This window comes from Lipotes vexillifer, unplaced genomic scaffold (assembly GCF_000442215.2).
Source record: "Lipotes vexillifer unplaced genomic scaffold, Lipotes_vexillifer_v1.1 scaffold531, whole genome shotgun sequence".
NCBI classification, from domain to species: domain Eukaryota; kingdom Metazoa; phylum Chordata; class Mammalia; order Artiodactyla; family Lipotidae; genus Lipotes; species Lipotes vexillifer.
Window position 1 is genome coordinate 25,635 of NW_006799583.1, and position 21,677 is coordinate 47,311.

The window sequence follows — 21,677 nt, forward strand, 5'->3', positions numbered from 1 at the left end:
ACGGGCTGGATCTCGGAGGTGGCCTGGCAGTTTGGAGGCTGGCAGCAGCTCCTTCTGTGCCAGCAGCAGTTGATGTTGTGAGGTCGAATGTGTGTGCATGTATGTGGCTCTGCCAGGCTTTTATATTGAAGGTGAGGGAGTGGCTTTTAAAAATAAAATATTTTTGACTTGAAACAAGACAGAGAGTGGAGACAATTAGTCATCTGTTTAGTCTGTTTAGTCATCTCTCCAGAGAGCTCTATTTTCAGAACTGTTCTATAAAGGTTCACAAGTGGTGTTAAGATAGTTAAGGGGCTATTGTTAAGTTAGTAGTCGTGATGCAAGAAGCTGATTTGAACACTAGAGTGAGTTATGGTGTGGTAACCACACTGATAACAGACGGAATGCAGAAAAAGGCAGGGTTTATAAGAATTGGCTGTTATATAGATGAAGCTCTCCCAGTCAGTATAAAACAGGCATCTTTTATTTTGAAAAAGTATAAACAGAGTGTAGTACTTAAAAACAGGTGGTGGTGAGCTCTAGGGTAAGGTCAGTGCATTTCTTTTCTTCGGTATTGGTCACCTATAGATGCAATACAAACAGTAAATAGTACTGTTAAGGCTCTTTGAGATTGTCTGACAGAAGCCATGTCAGAAATGCTGAAGAATGATGTCATGGACTTGGAGATGGGAGCAGTGAAGCTGGGCATGGTTAAGGACCTTGCCCAGAGTGCAGAGCTGCTGCGGCAGTCAGACTGGAGTCGGTGTCCTGGTCTAGTTTGGACAATGTACCATGTGATTTGCAGCTTATTTAAATTTAATATTCTACCCAAAAGACCATCCATATCTATACTCAAGCTTCTCTGAACCTCCCTCTCTTAGACAAAAGGTCAAAGGCAGAGCTGAAGCCATAGGCTAAACCTGACAAGATTTTATTTAAGGACAATTGTAAATTTATGTATCGGAGCTCCAAAGAACCTCAGAATCCATGGCTTAGAGGTGTTCATGGGTAGTTCAAGGTTAGCATGTAGAGGGCAGAGCCTGCCTACCTGGGCCAGTGTGGTCAGAGCAGATACGGAGGGTACTGCCCCATCCTGGGGCCATGCTGTGTGAAGGTCTTTGGGAGACGGGAGTGTGTGCAGAGGACAGGCTCTAGTGAGAAGACGTACAGCTGCCTCGTTGGCAGAACGTCTGTCTTGTTTTCTCAGCTTGTAGATAAGAACTTGAAGGAACGTTGATGTTCCCATGAACAGTCGAGAGTAGTGAATGCACAGCACACGTACTGCCTTCCCTGGTGCTCCCTGAAGATGAACTGCACTCAGGTGGAAATGGTGTAGACAGAGACAGCACTCTTCTGTTCAAACTCTTTACTTCCTCAAACTACAGGTACGCAGTTGACGTGGCACATTGCCTTTATGTTGCCATTATTTCTCTACTTCATACACTTGCCACGTGCTTTAGTAAAATATTGTTCTTACAAATGGTGCACATCAGTTACGGGTGTCTCAAAAGTAGTGACCACGTGTATGGTTGCTCATCAATATCACAGAGAGCCAAAATGGAAGAGGAAAACATTCGAGAGAGGGAAAACATTGCACGGTTTCGTTTAGATCTGCTTTTCATCCATTACAGTTTCTTGTGCTGTCACTTGTTTCGTGCCCCTCTACTGTTCAATGAAAAACATAGATCTGATTTATGGCTGTGACTTGTGCATTGAGGCCTCTCTGTCAAGAATTATTTGAGGCCCACAAAAAAATACTTCAAAATTAGCATATAACATACAATTTTTTTCTCTCTTTCTAGGTGGATCTGGAGCCAGAAGGGAAAGTATTTGTTGTAATAACCCTAACAGGAAGTTTCACTGAAGGTAAGAATGAATTTGGGGTGGTTTCTGGTATTTGTGTACTCTTAGTTCATACTCAGTAGGAATTTATATCATGGAGCATCTAAAAAGAGCATTTCGTAAAAGACGCTTTAAAAATTGAATGTATAAACCAGGTTGGTTGGTATTTTGTTGCCTAATGGTCTATTGGTTTGGGTTGCCAGATTAAATATATTTGCTAACTCTGGCAATCTTGTGTTTTGTTTAACATACTCACTGAGTTTTTGTTTTTATTCATCATCATCTTAGTTCTTAGTTCAAGAGGTTCTTGCCTCTTTTGGTTCATGTCTATTAAACTGTATTTTAGAGTTTTGCCTTTGGACCAACCTTTTAGTTTGCCCTAGGAGTGTATTAAACATTTAAGGATTGTGTTCTCTTCCTTATAATCTTTATCTCATTCTGTCCTTTAGGGTATTCTGTTGCTCTTCCCCTTGCACTACCTCCATCTCCCATTCCCCATATTTAAAAAATCGAGGTAAAATTTATATACAGAGAAATAAATAGATCAGAAGTGAAGAGTTTGGTTTTGACAGATGCATACAACTGTGTAACTAGTGCTCCAATCCAAGACGTAGAACATTTTCATCCCTCTGAAAGTTCCGTGTGTCCTCTCCCAGTTAATCCCCCTGCTGCCAGAGGCAGTAAATGCAGTGTTTTGCTTTGTTTCTTCACTATAGGTTCATTTTGTCTATTCTGGAAGTTCATATAAATGGAACTACATAGCATGTTCTCTTTTGTGTCTGATTTCTTTTGCTCAGCATAATTTCTCTGAGACCCATTCATGTCATTGTGTATATTAGTATTCTGCTCCTTCTTACTGCTGGGTATTCTATTACATAAATGTAGCACAATTTTGTTTGCTTATTCTCATCTTGATGGACATTTTGGAGTTTTCCCTGTTTGGGGTTATTATAAAGAATGCTTCCATAAACATCCTTGTACATAAATTACACTTTGATTTTTCTTAGGTAGATACCTAAGAGTGGAATTGCTGGATAATAGAGTAGATACATGTTTAACTTTATAAGAAACTTTCAAATGGTTTTCCAAAGTGGTTGTATTCTTATATTCCCACCAGCGATGTATGAGAGTTCCTGTTACTCTGTATCCTCCCCAACACTTGGTATGGTCATTCTCTTAAATTTTAGACATGCTGGTGGCTGTGAAATGATATCTTGTAGTTTTAAGTTGCAAATCAAATTCCCTCTAATTTCTGTCTCTTTTCTGGTGGCCCTCCAGTGTTTCCAATTAATTGTTTTAGAATGTATTTCTAACTATCTTAATTGTTTTTGGTGGGAAGATTAGTCCATTACAAGCTACTCTACCGTTACTAAAATCCTTGCAAAGATCTGTAAATGTGTGGCTTCATGGTTTGTCTGTTTGGTGTTGGCATTTTGCAAATTGATGACACTTTTGAGAAGTGGTTTTCTCTCATCTCAGCCAACCCTTCTCATTCATGTGGGCAAATTGTCTTAACGTTAACATTTTTCAAGTTGTTGTCTCAATTGTCGCATCTTATCTTTTGAAATTAGCAGAAACTTGGGATACTTGAACATGAAAAAACTGTCCAGATTACAGTTTGGGGGTCTTCTGCCTGCTCACAGGTCTTTTGGTTTGGCTTGGTATCTTGAACATACACGATTTGTGGGAAAAATGAGTCTGCTCATAATTCAGTCAAATAAAATATAATGTAATATTACAGAACATTGCTGATAGAACATTCTTACAGCACACGGAACATGGGTACAGCCATGGTATAGACAAGCCCAGCAGTGAGAATAGAGGTGTGAATGAGGAGTGAGTGAGATTCTGAATGTGTTGAACCACGTTTCTGTACTGAGTGACAAGGGACCAGTGGAGTAAGGCCATGCCTGTTAGACCAGGTCTGATGGTGCCATTGTTGTTACATCTTTTTTTTAGAGTTACACCAGCTCTCTAGGACTAAATTTTATTAAGTTTTTATCTTCCTTAATTTTACACTGGAAACATCAGAACAGGCTCTGGAATACTCCTCAGTATTCTCATAGTATTGGGTTGGCCAAAAAGTTTGTTTGGGTTTTCTGTGTTACAAAGGAACTTTTTGGCCAACGCAATATTAATTTATTAGTTATAGTGATAAAAAAAGGAATGTCAAGTGTTATTTGGGGTGACTTCTTACCAGGTCATTGCAATTATATTCCTTTCGGAGGTGACCCTGTGTAAAATGTTGAGGCAGGCCGAGTTCATCTTTGGTAATTCCACCTCCCCTCTAAGTCCTTCCTGTTCTCTGCCTTCCACTGTCTCTTACTCCAGTAAGATGCCCAGTCATCTCCTCTCTCCAGGAACACTTGCTAATAAGGAAGACAGTGAATTCATGGACTAATTCACACTAAAATGATAGTGATCGCTATCTTAGCACTCTACCCCTCTTAGGTGTGCCTGCGTATTTTAAAAGATGCTGAAAGAGCTGTTTTATCCATGAGAAATAGATTTTTTTAATGTTGAAATTTCAGGATCTGTGGCATCATGGTGTGGGCTGTATTTTAGAAGCTCAGGTCTGTTCTCTTTGTCTGTGGGAGCCTTGCCTTGTCAGTTTGGCTCCTAGGCCGGGGCTCAGCTTGAGCTGGCACGTTGCTGCTGCCTTAGGGCACAGCTTCCTTGTCACATGCAGACAACGTGACGGCTGCCTCTGTGTGTGTTACACAAGGAGGGAATGGAGCCTCCCAGCCCACACACACCTGCCTCAGCTATGGCAGCACCTAGACCTGGCACTGTGAGAATGTCCCTGGCTTGGCTTCTCACCTGTCAGCCACCCTAGATCATCCCTGGCCATAAAGCAACAGGTAGGCTGATAGAACATTTGGAGCTCTAGTTTCCATCTAGGATGCTGAAGGGTTTTACATAAAGAAGCAGGATGAGGTCAGGCTTGCCTGGTGTGGCTCAGGCTGTGAAGGGGGCATTGGCCTGGGATCCCAGAGGGATTGTCGAAGTTCAAGAAATGTTGGTCGATGAAAGAATGAAATAATGCCACATGCAGCAGCATGGATGAACCTAGAGGTTATCATGCTAAGTGAAGTAAGTTAGAGGAAGACAAATATCATATGATATCACTTGTATGTGGAATCTGAAAAAATGATACAAATGAACTTATTTACAAAACAGAAACAGATTCACAGATTTAGAAAACAAATTTATGGTTACCAAAGGGGAAAGGTTGGGAGGGGCATAAATTAGGAGGTTGGGATTAAAATATACACACCACTACATATAAAATAGATAAAAAGGACCTACTGTATTGCACAGGGAACTCTACTCAATACTCTGTAATAACCTATATGTGAAAAGAATCTGAAAAAGAATGGATATATGTATGACTGAATCACTTTGCTGTACAGCAGAAACTAACACAACATTGTAAATCAACTATACTCCAATATAAAGTAAAAGTTAAATTACAAAAAAAAAGAAGTGTTGGTTGAACCTCGGCATGCGTCTGATCTGTCTCACAGGGTTATTTTGAAGGTCAGGTGGTAGAATGCGTAGGGAAGTGCTTTGCAAACTGTAGAGTGCTCTTGAAGGTACACTAGTGGGTTCTCATCTCCGTGTTCCTGTTGTCACAGCAGCAGGAGTCCTGTCATTCTCCCCACCCCTGCCTGGGACCCCAAGTATACTTAGCAGGTGTGTTTTATTTTGACACTGCCTTTATTTTATGCTAGAAGCTTCGAGAATTTAGTGGACAGTTTCTAATATGGTGTTGGCTTATTGCCATGGCTGTTTCCCTTTCATGGCCTCCTGTAGGGGTTCTGCCATTAGCCCAGATGCTATAATCCCAAAGCTCTCCTTTAAAAAGCAATTGCTTAAATGGAGCTGTGGTCTGTGATATACAGGGCTGGCATTAGGAGCTACTGACTACTCCTTACTTCATCCTGTCTCATCTTTTCATCTTTCATTAATTGTGCTGAATTAGTAGCTAAGGCAAAAATGTTTTTATTAAATATAAGACATGACTGAGAAATGACATGAGAAATGCCTGCTGGGTACAGACCTGTGATCTCATCACAGATGCTGGGGAGATAAAGATGAACAAGACACGGACACTTGAAGGAGCTCATAGGAGGCAGGCAGATGCAGCCCATGTTTGCAATGCAGGGGCCCAGGTCCCAGCATAGGAATAAGTCTAAGGCATGGTGTTGGCTGGCAAGAATATGTGATTGGATCAGCCAGGAGATTTTAGAAAAAGTTTCAAGTGGTGATTGGGGGTGATGTTTAAAGCAAGTTGGAATGATCCATAGAAATGTCCCAGGCTGGGGAAGATGGTTCAAGAGGGGATGATAGTTTGTTCACAGGCATAGGGGTGAGAGAACAGTGACGGGTTTCAGAGACTGAAAGTAGCAAGAGGGGTGCCGAAGGTGAGGGAGTGCAGTGGGAGGTGTAGCAGAGACTTGGGAGGGCCTCATGTGTAGGTTTGCCCGGGACAGTCTGAGTTTGTCTGCTATACCACTGTAACTACTAACGGTGTCACCTTTCACTCTCAGAAGGGTCCCAGGTTAGAGGATAAATTGCATGGTCACACACTACTTCTAGGCTAGTAGACATGATGGGGTTTTAAGGAATGAGAAACAAAATCTGACTTGGTAGCTGTGGGTACAAGGGGCTTGGGGCTGGGGGCTGTTCAGATCATAAGAGGAGACAGGGGTGTAGACAGCCAGTAAGAGACAATTAAAGCTGTCTGAGGGAGAGGTTACTAGAGCCCAAGTTCAGTTGGAATCTGCAGGATGGATGGAGAGGAGGGGACAGCTGTGAGAAATATATAGATCTCGAAACCAACAGGAATTGGCAGTTCATAGGGTGTCAGGGATGAATAGGGATGAGACCCAGATGATGCTCAGAGGGGTGTGGAGTCATTCACCAGAGCAGAAACATAGGAATGGAATGTGATGAATTCAGCTTTGAACGGGTGGAGTTTGAGAAGTTTGTGGGAAACCCAAGTGGAGATGTTTAGGAAGAACTAGCAATAGGAGTCTTGAGTTTGGCAAGAGGTTGAGGCCTGAGATGTAGCTCTGGGTGCCAGTGGGAGACAGGCACAAGGATGAAGGGACCCAGTAAGAAGATTTAGAGAGAAAGCCAAGGTTGACTAAGAGCAGAGCTCTGTGGAACACCAGTACTTAAGGACCTGGATCACAGATTATAATTTGTCAGACTCACCCAAACTGTGCCGAAGGTTTACTTAATGAACACCCATTTTGTTAATACACTCGTTCAATAATATTTGAGTGCTTACTGCATGCCAGGGACTGTTTCGCCAGGTGGTAGCAATTGGCATCAAAATGGTGATAATGAAGTCTGGAGAAAGGACAGAACATAAAAGTATTTTTGAAAAGTCATACTTAAATTGGTGTTAACAGTAGTAGCTGCACAATTTGATGATAAAGTGTGCTGTGTATAGGTTTATGTTTAATGCTGAGGTAAGAAGATGAGCCTGCTTAAAAACCTACAGTGAGGGCTCTTCATTAAACTGAGATGGAGCAAGAAAACGCTTCGTGGAATTCTGTCACAGAGCTGAAGGCATGACATTATCAACGGGGTCAAAAACCGATCACCATTGTTCATCTTAAGAAAGGTGTTATCGCTCTCGATCAGATACCGAATTCCCCTCAGCACTGCTGTCAAGGCACAGTTGAAGTGATTCATTCTTTTGAAAGGGCTGTCTCATGTCCCTCTTTATTTCATTCTGGCTAAGCCTTTCTGGAGCTAACAACTGGATTGGTCACCTCATCAAGCTGAAATTTATTAAGGCGATGAAATAGACCTGGATTTTTAATGCAACCTCTAGATGCTGTCACTGTGGTCCTGTTCGATTGTCACTATTTTGGACTAGCTCTTACCTGGAAGAGTGGAGTGGCAAAAAAAAACAACAACAAACAGATGAAATACTGATGAAAGTGCATCAGACTAACCTCGTAACTGTTATAATTGGAAGAGAAGCAACACAAAGAAGTTAAGTTAAAGTAGTGATATGGCCTCATGTGAGAACAAATCAAAAAAGATGTTGCTGGGCTTCCCTGGTGGCGCAGTGGTTGAGAGTCCGCCTGCCAATGCAGGGGATGCGGGTTCGTGCCCCGGTCCGGGAGGATCCCACATGCCGCGGAGCGGCTGGGCCCGTGAGCCATGGCCGCTGAGCCTGCGCGTCCGGAGCCTGTGCTCCGCAACGGGAGAGGCCACAACAGTGAGAGGCCCGCGTACCGCAAAAAAAAAAAAAAAATGTTGCTGCATTGTAGTGCTATTAAGAAATACAGTCTAAGATTTGAAGATGATAATATAGTTTGCATAAGTGAAGTTTGCCTGGATTCAGGGTACCTCATACTTCAGTGATTGGCCCACAGAGCAAGAACCAGACAATGTGTGTTTCCTCATGGGAGCACACCACCCCATCTGTGGGGTAGTCTTGTCAAAAAATCCAGCCCAAATCTGGTCAGTCTTCCACATCTAACCACCATTGTAGATGAAATACAGTGCATAGGGGCACATTTTAAATGACACCCGGAGATGCAATCAGCAAAACCCAAACTGTGGAAAAATTTGATAGGACAAGAGACTTGGTTCCTTTGACTAAAAATTGGAAGAAAAAAAGAAAAGAGAAGGAAGGAAAATCAAAATAACAAGAGAAACATATTAACCAGTTTCAACATATAGAACATGTCAAACACAGATTGCAAAACAATAACTCCCAGGACACAGCTGGGAAAATGGGAACAGTAACAGTATACATGATGATATTAAGGAATTATTAACCTGATTTAGCAATGATTGTGGCATTTTGGTTGTTTAAAATAGAGCGTCTTGGTCTTCCCTGGTGGCGCAGTGGTTGAGAGTCCGCCTGCCGATGCAGGGGACACGGGTTCGTGCCCCGGTCCGGGAGGATCCCATGTGCCGCGGAGCGGCGGGGCCCGTGGGCCATGGCCGCTGAGTCTGTGCGTCCGGAGCCTGTGCTCTGCAGCGGGAGAGGCCACAACAGTGAGAGGCCCGCGTACCGCAAAAAAAAAAAAAAAAAATAGAGCGTCTATTAGAGATGCATATTGAAATGTTTACTGATGAAATGATAGCTGAGATTTACTTCAGAATATTCCAGAGGTGGGAGGAGGGGAGATAGGGTACAGATAAAACCAGATTAGCCACAAGCTGGCTGTTGAAGCTGGGTGATGGTTACATGTAGGTTTATTATAAGTTTCTGTCTACTTTTGCATGTGTTTGAGATTCTCTTTAATAAGAAATTAAAATTACGCATTTAAAAAATCTATTTTCTAAACAAAAAACAGAATCTGGGCTGCCTCTGCAACATCCAAATGATGCTTTAACTTTGAACACATGCTACCTATTCTCATAAATTAAAGCTGGTGGTTTTTGTCTGTATATATTTTATCCTTAATTCCCAATTTTGATGTATTACAAAGAGGTAAGTTAAAAAATTTAAATGACTAAAGTATTTCAGAAATATTTTAAAGGTTCTAAATAAATACTAAGCTGTGAGTCAAAAACTTCAGGTGGGAAGAGATGAGTAAGATAATTCCCTTCGTTCTGTTGTAAAGTTCTCACTCATAATGAATGACAAGTGAATCATCTCCTATTAACAATTACATAACATTTTGCCCTTAGAAAGTTTAATTTTAAGATAGTTTCCTAAAAGAATAAAGTAAATCAAAAGAATTAATGGTGAAAGTATCTTTATGAAGATAGTAAGATGAAAGTTCTTTGTGGACATGTTTCTTCCCCAGAGTTCCCAAAGCAAACTTGAAAGTATTCTGCACCAGTTTAGGAGGAAAAAGTAACTTCTTAAAAGACAGACAAAAATGCCACCTGACAGAGCACCTGTCATTTGTGGATTTGAAGCTCGTTGAGAAAACTTCGCTAAAACTTTGAATCGCCCCCTTCTTTCAGGCTCTTATTATGTTACTTGGAACTAATAACACATTTTCCCCTGGAAAGAATATAGAAAGTGCTTGAATTTTGGTATCTGCTTATTCTTTCTACTAAGGCAGTGCATTATAATGTAGAGTAAGATTATGATCTTTTTGAACCATTTTCACTCAAATTTCCTGTGTCAAACCACTGGTTTACACATAATTATGTTCTCTGCTAAATCATCATGGCCACATGTACCAAGACAGATGAAACGTGTTAACTGCTTGAAGGCTGCAACCCCCAGTTTCTCACTGTATCTGACACTCTCAATGTGTGTCATTTTTAAAGGGGAAAATGTTATCTCTGATGGCAGTTGTTTTTTAGTATTCCTTTCTCATGTTTCAAGCCTGGTGACAGCTTGTTGATATACTTTTTCTTAATTTAGATTTTTTTTTTAATTTTTAAATTTTATTTATTTTTGGATGCATTGGGTCTTTGTTGCTGCGCGCAGGCTTTCTCTAGTCGCGGCGAGCGAGGGCTACTCTTCCTTGCGGTGCGCGGGCTTCTCATTGCAGTGGCTTCTCTTGTCACGGAGCACGGGCTCTAGGCATGCGGGCTCAGTAGTTGTGGCTCGCGGGCTCTAGAGTCCAGGCTCAGTAGTTGTGGTACACAGTCTTAGTTGCTCCAAGGCATGTGGGATCTTCCCAGACCAGGGATCAAACCCATGTCCCCTGCATTGGCAGGCGGATTCTTAACCACTGCACCCCCAGGGAAGCCCCTAGATTTTTTTTTTTTTTTAATGTATTCTTTCTGTACATTCATCCTGAGGGATGAGTGACTACTTCTGTTCTCTTGCTGGTCCAAGCAGTTATGTGGCTCCCACTGGAAATGACTGCCAGGTTGGAGACAGGGTAGGAGAGAAAAAAAGTATTGAGGGAGTGGGACACTGGAAAAAGAAGAAATGATCTTTTTAGAGAATTGAGACTAATCGTCCCATGTCATAGTTGACCTGCTCCTCCTTTCCATGACAGCAGGCTCACTTATTGAACTCCTTCTGAGGACCAGATGCTGTGGTAGGCCTGTAATTGAGCAAGTAGCAATAGCAGCCCTTGTTTTATTTTCTTCTGGTAGCAGGATAGCCTCGTACCCTCGTAACTGATGCCTTCTGTATGTTCCTGCTATCCTATATGTTATTTCATTTGCTCGTCACAACAAACTTCTGAGGCTGATGTGATCCTTAGTATGCAAGCTCAGGGACACTGATTTGCTATGGTCTCCTGAATAATGAGTGCCAGAGCCCAGACACAAGCTCAGACTGGGATGCTGAGGTCCAAGATCTTTCTAGGCCATCTGGCTATCTGGGAGGTGTTTCCATGTTTTATCTTTATTCTACCTTGGGAAAAAAAGACTGTCCTTTAGGTGGTATAATCCCACCCTCCTCAGAGTTTTGTCATCTTTTGGGATAATGTCTTTTCTGCAAGGCTTTCCTTGGATTCCTCCTTCTTAAACCTAAAGATTGACATTGACCTAGGAATGGTTCCACCTTCTCAAATACAAGGTGTGGATCAGAGAGCTCTGAGAAGGCTGAGCTTAAGATTTGCTGAGTTTTCCCGTCATCATCCGTAGTTTCTCTTAATGGAGGCGTTAAACTAGAACTCGGAAGAAATCAAAAGTCAAATAAACGAGTTCAGCTTAGGATATGATAGCTATATTTGCCTAGTTATAGCTCAACCATCATTAGCTTCAACCTGACTACTTCTCTTCCTTGCATTGACTACTGATGATAAACTTTTAAGTGGTGTTTTTGTTCAGAATTCTTCATTTGGTTCTCAAAATGTGGTCCTGCAGATCTCTGGAGGTTCCAGAGACATTTTCAAGAGGTCTGTAGTTCAAAACTATTTTCCTTATAATACTAAGATGTTCTTTTTGTAAAATGTGTTGACGTCCGCACCAGTGGTGCAAAAGAAGTGGTGGGTAAAACTGCTGGTGCCTTAGAATGAATCAAGCCACTAAAGTGTACAGTTGTCAGTGTAGCCAGTGTATTCTTCCCTGCAATTGTGTGGCAATTGCAGGGAGGAAGAGTTTCACTTAAGAATATCTTTGATGAAGCACTAAACATGATTAGCACTAAACAAGCTCATCCCTTGACTATATATCTTTATAATATTCTGTGTGACAAAATGGGAAATATGCACAAGGCACTTCTGCTACATACTGCAATACTACCGTGTCTCAAGGAAGAACACTTGTATGATTGAGCTAGCCACTTTTTTTTCCCCATGGGGCACCATATTTACTTGAAAGAATGATGGACAAACTATAGTTATGGAGACTTGGGATTTTATCAGGTATTTTCTTAAAAATGAGTGAAATGAGCTTGTTACTTCAAGGCAAGCAACTGTGAGTATGATGCCAGCGATAAAATTGGATCCTGCAAGCCATAGGTAGAATTTTGGAAAATTTATATCCACCATATGAGCTTGTCAGCTTGCAATACTTAAAAAAGACTTTTCGGGCTTCCCTGGTGGCGCAGTGGTTGAGAGTCCGCCTGCCGACGCAGGGGACGCAGGTTCGTGCCCCGGTCCGGGAAGATCCCGTGTGCCGTGGAGCGGCTGGGCCCGTGGGCCATGGCCGCCCAGCCTGCGCGTCCGGAAGCCTGTGCTCCGCAACGGGAGAGGCCACAACAGTGAGAGGCCCGCGTACCGCAAAAAAAAAAAAAAATTAAAAAATTAAAAAAACCCAGACTTTTCACATGAGTTTGTTGTTGATGTTAACAGCTGTGATTTTTAATATTGTAAAATAGGTCAACATTTGGAAGAGGATCTGCATAACTCAGTAAACCCATGTTTTCAAAATGACCAGTACAAAATGTTACAAAACCATGCATGGGTCAAGGATCCGTTGAAAGCTGAAGATAGACTAATCGATTTAATACAACAGTATAAAAAGTTCATTGATTGTTTTCAGATTCTACATTGCAACTAACTTTTAAGAAGCTACCACTTGTCAAGTTTTGATGTAGAATCAAAGAAGTACCTGAAAAATCTATTAAAACACTCTCTTTTCCACTAATCTCCATGAGAGGCTGGATTTTGTTCACATATTTCATCTAAAACAATGTTTCAGCAGATTGAATACAGAAGCAGATCTAAGAATCCAGCTGGCCTCTAAGTCACACATCAAAGAGATTTGCAAAATTGTCAAACAATGCCACTCTTCTCACTTAACTTTTTTTGCTTTAGAAAATAGAGTTATCTTTCACAAAAATATTATTTTTGTTAACATGCAATGGACTTGTTTTAAGTGAATAAATATTTTTAAAAGTCTCAATTTTAATTTCTAATATGGCAAATATTGGTAGAGAGAACCCACATAAACCAAAACTGAGTCCTTGACTTTTAAGACTATAAAAGGGTCCTGAGACCAAATTATTTTTAGAATTTCTAGGTTAGTTTTCCCCTTTGTCTTTCTTTCAGAAGTCCAGAACTTTTCATTTTAGTGAGAATTTAAAGAGAAGGAACTGACAGACATTTGTGTACATTCTATTGGGGACTGATGTTAGGTGACAATTAGGTGATAAACACGACAGAATAATTCAATTCAATCATTTTTTGAAACTGTAATCCTTTTTCTCTAATTATTTTGACTGTGCAATGTACTTTTTTCAGCTGGTTTTTGTTATAAGCCTTTTCTCATAAAAATAGGGAGGTCAGGAAATGGCGCCCAAACAACCCAAAAGCGTATGGTGGTTTCTAACTTTAGAGGTGCCTGTTATGGGTAGCTTGATGCTAAACCTTTGCTTGATTTGAGCGGAACAAGGCAGTCGCAATACTTCTGAGCAAGTGATCAGAGCTGTAAGCACTAAAAGCTGAACTGCAAAAATAGCTCAGAAATCTATGGACGGAAGCATCAGCAGATTCACCTTATGTGACACTCACTTATTAACCAGCATGTTCCTCTAAAATCAAGGTTCTTGCAAAAGAGAGTCTGACTGGTATCTTCATTTTCTCAATCTTCGTATTTTTTTAGTTGAAATTATACTCATGCAGTGTTCTCTCAGTGGATATGAGATTTGGGAAAAACAAATGATTTAATTATCTGATAGAAAAATTAATTGCTCCAGAGTCTGATTTCGTTATGCTTCAATCTCATTTCCAGCAACCTCAGAGCTCTCTGCTCTTTTTGTTTCAAACGAACAAGGCAGCAGAGGTTCTGTTTGCCAGGCCAGTTACATTGACATCCCTTTTATTAGGTTTTCCCCAGTAACGCCTGTGTCAGTGGGCAGGTAAAGAGGCAGGAAGACCTGTTTCTTTCCTTCCCCCCCTGAAACTTGTCTTCAGCATCAAGATTTCATCCTGGTGTCTGAAATTTCTGTTCAGCACTAGCTAACTTCCTGCATGAGCTTGAGAGTGGGCGAGGGGGGCCTTAGTGATCTAGGGTTGAAGACACATTCTTTGTGTATGTCAGAGATTGCCTTCGATTTTCTAAGTGCAACTTAGTTCTAACACTGGTTTGGAGAAAGTCAGTTGCTATCTCTGTGAATTTACTTGGTTACAGAATATAGTGGGTTGAGCGATACTTCTAAATTATCACCGCTTGGATCCAGTGGATCAAGGGAACTCCCTCTGGACACACACAGAGTATTTGTGTATAACATTATGTGATGTATATATGCATGCCTGTGTGTAGGCAAGTACTTAATAGTGACACTGAGTTTATTATAATAAACAAAAAGTGTGTAGGTGGAGACGCAAACAATTAGACAAATTAACATTGTATGCCAAGTGGTAAGTGCTATGGAAAAAATAGAGTAGAGCAAGGGGACAGAGATGAAGACTGTGTGTGTGCAGTTCTGTTCAAATCAGGTTGGTATTTGAGCTGCAGATCTGAAGGAAGGGAGGGACCATGAGGTTGTGTTGGGGGAAGAGGGGACAGGAAATACAAAGACCCTAAGGCAGGGGCATGGTAGGTGAGCGAGAGCAGTAGGGAGAGGATCGTGGCTGAGCCTTGGGGTCCAGGGGAGGTACCAGCATCGTTTTGACACAAGGTGTGTTCCCTGTTGATGTCACTTCCCTTTTCAGGAACATACCTTTGTTAATTAAGTGAAGTTGGAGTTCACCTATATTTGATGCCGGCTTTTTGCCATTTGGCTGATTGAACATAATATTTCCCCTTTGGCTAGGGGCTTGAAGAGCACCATATTTACAGCCACTTATAATGATTTAATGTAAGTTGCTAAAGCAGAAACTTTTAAATTTATCATGAAGACTTTCCCAAGTTCTGTGCATTCCATCAGGGTTTCTTATTGTTCTAAGCTACATTAGGATCCACTACACAGCTTAATAAGCATTAAAAGTTCAAATGTACTATCTGGGGATATATAACAAGTCCATGCACTGCTAAATATAATTAGCTATAATTCAATTCTAGTTATAGGTTATTAAGAAATTACTCTTATTTGTGAGCCTCACCCATCTAAAACACAGTAAATTTAGGTTCAGCTAGTCTTCTGTCTGTGAACATGGTGGGAACTATCATTTGTTAAGTTTTAATAAATGTTAGTGACACATCTACTAAACATCTGGAAAAGTAAATAGGTTGAAGGTCAGTCTGGGTACATAGGGGTCTTAGTGCATACCTTTTGGAAGGTTAATTCTTACTGCATTTTGATGATACTTTTTTCGTGTAAATGAGGACACTTCCATTACCTGAGTCCTTAGATTGGGAATTACCAAGTACTGAAAATGGGGCCTTCAAAAAGTATGAAATGTCAAGAGAGGATCTATATTCTAGATCAGTGGAATCACTTGAGAATTTTGAAAAATACAGATTTTCAGGCCCCAGACTGAATCAGAATCTCTGGGGAAGAGGCCAGGGAAACAGATTCCTAATAAGCACTTAGGCTGGTTCTAATAGTTGGCCACGTTTGGATGCCTCTGTTGTACATTAAGTCATATCTAATTTGATTATTGGAGCATTCTGGTGATTGGGAGGTTTGCTAGTTGAAAAAAATATGTAGAAAAAAACTGCATAGCAGAGTGTATTACTTTGATGCATAGTCTTTTAAGAGTTGACAGAACTCCAAGTTCATTTTTTTTAAAGAGCCTTTAAAATGCTGTGATGTAAAATGGTCGGATTATAGTTTTTTCACTTTTAGGAGGAGAAAATGAGACTCAGAGGCAAAGGGCCTTGCTAATGTCTACACTCGGTGCTAATGCTGAGACTCAAGTCAGGATTGAACATAGTAAAATCAGGATGGGAATGTTGGCTTTGAGACAGGTTCTAGACGTTTCCCCTTCTCTTCAAGTAACTGGGGTCAGGAAAAGGCAATTTAAAGTGATTCCAGTTACAATAGGAGCCAAGATTTAAAAAATAGTATAAATGTTTTAACAGATTTGATTGGTGCTCTGTCTTTAAAAATGATGACAAAAATTATGAAAGTTTCTTTCATCTCTTATTTATCAGTGTTTGGGTTACGACGGCACCTGTATGCTAATTTTTAGAACCAAGAACAGATCAAATAACTCAGCGTGTACTTTTCTGACTGATTTGAAGGCTCGATATGTTTCACTTTATGCTGACTTTCTCAGCACTATCATGAGGAGGGTTATTTTTGCAAAAATATTTGAAGATGTGATCAAGTTTTCCAAAGGCTGGGCATGGCTCCATCAGTGTTGATCTCTTGTTCATTTGTGGTGGACCTGACACCTGGATTTACTTTGTCAGGGCCTTAGCTGTGATTGGAGCAGCTTGTCAATCAATTTCAAGACCTGCATCAGCTACAAGGTCTCACTTTGACCCTGCACCTGACTTTAATTGTGTAAGTTGTATTGTGGAGTATAGCTGATACTCGGAAAATGAGAACAGCAGCCATTCACATGGTAAGAATAGGATAGTTTTAAGCAGGTAGGAATGTCAGAGAAGGGACTAGTTTAAAGGTGGTCAGTCTGTTCCTTGATGACGATTTTTATGCTTTGAGCATTTAGTTTACCTATATCAATCTCACTATTATGGGGGATTTTGGAAATGAAAACTCAGATGATGAGTATGGGTGTCTCAGTGAAATAAATAACTTATTTCTTAGGAAGGGTGTAGTAACTCTTGAATAAGTCAGTAGTGTTCAGATACCATTGTGTAAAAGGGACTGCATTTCTGGGTACCACCATCTCATTGAATGGTTACTTAGAATCCACCCGAAGGGGTACCTAACAATAACTGGAGGGGTCTTTCCAGCAGTGAACTTTAGGAAGGATTCATTGACAAAGACTGAACTTAACTCTCAGAGGGAACCATTGATTTTGTTAAACATATTAATAAGTGACGATTCAGTAGGACTCTGATACCTCCTGCTGGCCCCTCAGGACCCTGTGGGGACACTCAGCCAGGATGCAGAAGAAACTTTCTGAGTCCTGCTCAGGTGTACCTGTGTCCAGTCATGTCTTGCTCCACGCCTCTGTCTCAGGGGTTGCACGTCCTTAGTAGATACTCTAATTCCTAGGTTCTTGGTCTTGCCTCTGTGAGTGATCCAAGTTCACTCTAAGTCCAGTCTTATGGGCCCTCTTTCTAATATGTAGGATATTGACTATATGCTGGCTGTGTCTGTTTGGTCATCTCTCTCTCCCTCTAACCAGGAACGAGGAACTGCTTTCGGTCTGAAATTGGCCCAAAGGTGGGTTTTGTTTTGTTTGTGGCACAATACAGTGCTTTTGAAGTGTTTCAGCTTGAACTCTTCAGGCCGGTCAGGGTTCTCCAGGGCATCCCTGTTCCCAGCACTGCCTGTTATCTGAATTCCCTCTGAGTTCACATCTCCATGGCTCCACCTCTCAGTTTGTGATCCTGAATCTGTTTTTTCTTGGCAATGTGTAGTAGCCGTGGGGCACTCTTAATTGTCTTTTACAGGGAAGGATCACTTCTTTGCTGGAGTCAACTGAAAACACTTTCCTTTCGCTGAAGATCGTGAAAGTTCCTCTCTTGTACCATTCAGCATCCCAACCGACCCAGTGGCACTCCCACTTCCGGTTTTGGGTCAGGCAGAGTCTCACTGTTCAGGGGAATTTTTCAGGGAACGGGAGGGAAAGAAATCTCTCTTCGTTTGTGTGTTTGTTTGTTTGTTTTTTAATCCAGGAAATAAGTCAGACTTTTAGATAATAGGTCACTTTTAGTGATGTCTCCAGCTTCCTGAATGCCCCCAAATGTTCATTTCTGGTGTTAGTGTTAATCCTTTCTTTAACAGAACCTCACAGATACAATCCCCTGGGAACTGCTGTTGGGAGTCTCTTACTGTGCTGGAGATGCGGGGTCAGTGGTAGAAGGGCATCAGCTTTCAATCAGGTGGACCTGGCTCTGCTTCCTGTACTTCCCAGGCGTGTGTGACCTTGAGCAATAGTTGCCTTACATGAAAAGTAGAGGGCTGGTGGTATCTACCCCCAGGATTGTTTGTTGTGAAGGTTATATGAGATTATACACACGCACACACCCACAGTGTTGTATTATGACCTGATGCAGATTATGTACCCACCCATTTGGGAAGGAAATCTGTACCCAGTTTATTTCCATGTACTTTGTCGTGAATCATCTGAAAGGCGCTGGGGAAAATATGATGACATAAGCCTCTTTTCTCAGTCATTGTTTCAAATCCTAGACAGCATTTGAACCTATCGTGTATTTCATGTTCTGGAAGGGGTGCAAGGTACATTCCAGTCTGTGTGTCTAAGTGCTTTTGATGGGAGCTGCCATTGATGAAGCCATGGACGTGAGAGAAGGTACAGGAATAATTCACTCCCAGTGAGGGGGGCACTGCTTTGCCAGTTTCCTGCTTGCTGGGCCCTAAGGAACATAGGTTGCCCCTCTTCCTAAATCTGCCCGCCAAAGCCAATGTTACATCTTTTCCCAAGTCACCCCTTGAGGATCTAGCTAATGCCTGGATTGCTGCTGCTGCCGCTGCACGGTGTCTCCTTGTGAGGGCTGGTGGGGTGTGTGCATGTGTGTGTGTGTGTGTGTAACTGCCATGGTCTCTCTGTAGGAATGGTGGTAGGACAGCAGGACATGCTCCCCTGTCTAGCATGACCCAGGGAGCAGTGGGTCCAGGAATTGTCCTTTGGGATCATATTGAAAACCAGCTCCGATGGCTGGCTGGTTCCTTTAGTGCAGATATATGGGTGCAATGAGTATCTTCTTCACATAGCTATTTTAAGATGAATGAGTTAATGTTTGTTAGACATTTCTAGGTCCCAGAAATGTGTGTTTTAAAAGCAGATTGCATGTGCTGCTTGCTGTTAATTTCTTATCCCTAGAGGATTGAATTTTAAGTGACAGGTTGCACATTGTAAATTGTCAGGCAGTGTTGGCTCTTGTCCTCTACCTTTGCCCCATACCCGGATTTTGTTAGGTTTGGTCACCAGCCTGATGACCTAAGTGCTGTCCATCAACTCGGAGCAGCCCTAGCTGTTTTATTTTGTTGTTGTTGTTATTTATTCACACACTGCAGTTGGTTCACTCCATGTGGATGTTATCGTAGCCTTTGGTCTTTTTCCAAATATTTACTTTAGTTTATTAAATTAGTTCCTCATTTATCAGTTAAAGTGTGTGTTGACTTTTGCGGTTTTAATTTTACAGGCTTGGTTGTCTTTGTATTGCCAGATGGTGTCTCTTGTTCGAGTCCATAAGCAGGGTTTGTTTGTGGACTGGCTTGTTTTGTTGAGGGCTTAAGCACTACCCAGTTCCTTCTTAAGTTAAGGATGGTGTTATATTCAAGTGAAAATCCATTTTAAATCCAGTATTTAATTATTAATTAAAATATCTCTTGTGTGGGGCTTCCCTGGTGGTGCAGTGGTTGAGAGTCCGCCTGCTGATGCAGGGGGGCACGGGTTCATGCCCCGGTCCGGGAAGATCCCACATGCCACAGAGCGGCTGGGCCCGTGAGCCATGGCCGCTGAGCCTGCGCGTCCGGAGCCTGTGCTCCGCAACGGGAGAGGCCACAACAGTGAGAGGTCCGCGTACCGCAAAAAAAAAAAAAATCTCTTGTGTATTTTGGAGGCAAAATTACTACTTAGTTGCGCATGAAGGAGGAGCACGTGCTAGAAAACTGGGAATTTTTGTGGCGGTTTGGGTTAGCTTCTTTTCTCTGCCCCATGGTGCCTGTACGGAGGGTAATACGTATCCAAAGGGCTGAAGGTAGGCTCCTGCTTCTGGGAAGGCTGACAGGTATCATCAAGGTACGTTAAGGGCTCTTTTCCTCTAGGGGTCTTGGGGAAGTGCTGCTTCCTGTGAGGGTGAACAGAGTCTAGATCTGGGTGTTTACTTCCTGCTTCTAGCACCATTTCTGGCTGGTGGACGGTGACAGTGGGGACTGTCGCGGCTAAGTTGCTCCTTCTGCAGTCCCCACCATATTCTTGGATTCGCCCCCATCCCCTCTCTCAGTTGGAGCCCAGTGGACTCCGTGAGTTGAGGAGATGGGGATTTGAGGGTCCACAAAGAGTAAGGCAGCTAGACATAGGATAGAATACCCGAGAGGAGACAGCTGCCCAGAGAAGGAACCCCAGAAATATGCAAAGTGACCCCTTTAGTACTGAGTACTAAACAGTATAAGGGCATACCTGAGGCAGGGGGAAGAGTCATCCAAAAGGATTAGAGAGAACTGTGCCTGGTACTAACAAAGGGCCAGGAATAGTGCCTGTTCCTACCAGCTGGACTGGAATATCTCAAGATGCTTGGGACATTGAGTTGAGTATACAGAAGGGCATTGCCTCCCTAGTGAGGAATAACTAGCCCTAGATTTAGCACTGTTCTGGCCCACCTAAAAAATCTAAAAATCAAAATCTGATAGGATCAAACTATTTCCAAGTAACTTAACTGTGTCCCCAAACAAAGCTCAAGAATATTTATGGGAAGACAAAACTATCCAATACTCAACAGGTAAAATTCACAATGTTTGGCATCCTATCAAAAATCACCAGACATGCAAAGAAGCAAGAAAATATGACCTGTAATGGAAAATCAATTAATCAATTGAAACTGGTCCAGAACTAACACAGATGTTAGGATTAGCAGACCAGATATTAAAACAGTTATGCTAACTATTCATATGTTCAAAAAAGTTAAATACAGAGAAGGAAGATTAACACTCCCCCGCCCCCACAAATCGGATCTCAAACATGATGTGCCTACAATCAAGCCTTATGTAATTTAATCCTTAACGTTACTTCCACCAAATCCACATGACCCAAACCTGGGGCCTACTGATTTATCTGATCCCTAAGCCCATCCTGGTCCACTCAGTGTTCTCTTGAGCCCAGACGCTGGGGTCGCCACTGCAATGCTAACTCAGTGATGCCAGGAGTCCGCTGCACCTTTAACCTTCCTTCATGCCTGCTGTGCCAGTGCCAGACCTGAGCAATCATTCTGCAGTGCTGCTCCTGGGACAAAGAATGCATCTGAATTCCTGGTGTAGCACCCAGGCACTCAGCAAAAATCCAAGTGTGCTTCTTGTTTTTTTTTTTTCAGCAATTCCAAAACCTTTACACTTGCAAGCTTTTTCTTTTTTTCCCTTTCACACAAATTCTGGTTCTAATACTCTGCTTAAAAAAATCCAGCAGTAACTTCCATCTTTATGTGCTCACTGTTCCTCAGTGTGGCCACCTCCTTTCTTCCTTTCTGCCGGTTGCCAGGGAAACCACTCCTCTCACAGAGGCTACACCCTTTTCCTGGGAAGATTCATCCTCTCTGGCCTCTTTCACATATTCTGGCTTGCTCACTTATCTGGTCTGACTACACTCTGTGCTTTTGGTTGCTTCTTCTTTGGTCATGCTGATGGGAAAAAAAATTCTTCACCTGACCCACAGTTACCGTTCTATTTTTTTTTTTTTTTTTTTTTTGGTTGGACCGGCCCTCATTTTGATGCACCTTTAAGTTTGAGAACCCCTGGGCCAGCACAGGGGTTG

General features: G+C 42.0%; 1 protein-coding gene across 1 annotated transcript in view; it reads left to right on the forward strand.

Moving 5' to 3' along the window:
• The first annotated feature begins 1,787 nt into the window (after positions 1-1,787).
• PRKCH (protein kinase C eta) overlaps positions 1,788-21,677 on the forward strand; it is a 154,001-nt gene continuing 134,111 nt past the window's right edge. The window contains exon 1 of the mRNA XM_007471698.1: positions 1,788-1,845. The gene's annotated coding sequence lies outside the window, so the exon portion shown is untranslated. The remainder of the gene's footprint in view (positions 1,846-21,677) is intronic.